This window comes from Rutidosis leptorrhynchoides, chromosome 11 (assembly GCF_046630445.1).
Source record: "Rutidosis leptorrhynchoides isolate AG116_Rl617_1_P2 chromosome 11, CSIRO_AGI_Rlap_v1, whole genome shotgun sequence".
Lineage (NCBI taxonomy): Eukaryota > Viridiplantae > Streptophyta > Magnoliopsida > Asterales > Asteraceae > Rutidosis > Rutidosis leptorrhynchoides.
The window spans coordinates 221750099-221752231 of NC_092343.1; positions in this window are offsets into that span (position 1 = coordinate 221750099).

Below are 2133 nucleotides of genomic sequence, written 5' to 3' on the forward strand. Positions count from 1 at the left end.
AGAAAACACTAAAGCCAGCACTAAGGGACTTAATGAAAAATATGCAGTAAGTTTGTCCCTTTTTGGTTTGTTTTGGAATCTTTTAATGAGTTATCTATATCTTATAAATTGATATGATTTTGAAGATAAACTCATTTCACTTTCATTACAGCAGAGTATATACAGACATTTACAAAATAGTATAATGAAAAATGAAATAACAAAAGATACAATTATATCACTAGAAGGCTTTCTGTCTTTATCTTTATCTTTTTCATCTTCAGACAGCTCTTCTTCTTTCACTTTGAGGGCTGACCAGGCTTCAGGAAACAAGTAAGGCACTTCAGCAGGGTCGAATACTGAAATCTGAGGAGGTAGAATGATGGGATCTCTTCTGTGTGGGCCTTCACCTGTAGATTTCTTACCTTTAGGCTTTTGAGAAAGAACTTCTTCTACATTCACTACAGGTGCATTTCCATACTTTACCGATTTGTTGAAGAGCTCTTGAAGTTCAGGTTTTAGTGTATCTTTGATACCACTTTTACCTTTTCCAATAAAGTACTCCAGTATCTCCATCCATTCACTGAACCCTAAGGTTCTCAGTTCAGTGTAGTCTATTTTTTCCTGAACGTTACCTTCCCTGCTGACAGAGAAAGCCCTTTTTGTGCCTTTGTGCACCTTGATGATCTTGCGTGGATTTGATCTTCTGGTTAGCACATCACCATATTTGCTCTTATAGTAATATTCGGATAATTCTATTGTTCGTTCAGTTTCCATAGGGGCAGCAACAGGTGCTTTCTCAGCAGCTTCCAGTTCATCGAATGCCTTGTCCCATTCTTTAACAATGGCTTTAGCTAACTTGAGGGACTCAGCCTCTTGTTTTCTGTAAGCAGCCAACTTAGCTTCTTCTTCATGAAGCCTCAGCCTCTCAGCATATTCAGCATCAACATCCTCCCTTCTTTGCTTGTCAAGTTGAGCACTTAATAGATAAACATGGCATCACAGTATTGCTTTAGATCCATGTCCAGCTGCAGAGCCTCATAAAAGAGAGCTTTTTCAGCATCAGTATGTAGCCTTTGACCACTGTTGTATAGATACACACCAACTTCAATGCCGAATTCCAAAGCATTGATGTAGAATTGCTGATCAAGTGGATGGTACAGCAATCTGATGTGGCATACCCTTTCAGGTATAGCTGCTGCTCGTTGTTCAAGCAGTTCTGGAACAGTGATCTCCTGCCTGTAAGCCTCTCTTTCATCTGGATTCATCTTTCTTATGTCTGGCTCAACCTGTGTAGCTGGATCATCTTCCCAAGTAGTGTTTTTATCATGACGTTTTGGGGAAGATGGAGGATACATACGTGATTCTGCTATGCCAGAAGAACCCACTGAATAAAAGTTAATACGTTCATCCAGTGTCCTGTCAAAGTAAGCAAGAGTCCAGGTAGGAATAGTTGATTGAATAAATGTTGAACTCCCTCTGCCCCAGACTGTGAAATCAGCAACATCAATAGAATCAGTATCTTTGTTAGCACCCAGCTCATCCACATTTTCTGGGTATTCATCACTTGTTACACCCAGCCGCACACTTCTGGTTGAGTCTTCACTTACAGCACTCCTTGTTGTGTCTTCAGCACCAGCTGACTGATTAGTATCAGCTGGCACAACTGCTACAGTATCTTCATCAGCTGCCTCAAATAAGGGCTCTTTCTTTAGGGGTTGATTGTCCCTAGGGACAAATTTTACCCTTTGTTTATCAATTATCATGGGTTCAGCTGATGCTTCTTGTGTTGATACTGGTTCTTGTGGAAGCAGATAGGGAGTAATAGCAAGATACTTCCCCTGAACATCATCATCATCATCAAAGTTGATGGTTTCTGCTGGCTGTGATTGTGTAGCTGGCACAGTAGATGTAGATCAAAAGGATTGGTTAGTTTCTAATATAGCATCCTGCCACTTCATGAATACATCAGCTCTAAATCCTCCTGACTCAGTTGAAGCCAAGTAATCTTGCATCTCTTCAGGTGTTATTGTCTTAATTCTGTCTGCTCGCTCAGCATACAGCTTTGCCTTCTTCTTGTCATATTTCACCATGAACTTAGCATGTCATTTTCGAGCATCTCTTTTGTATTTATTTATGCTAATCAGTTCATCA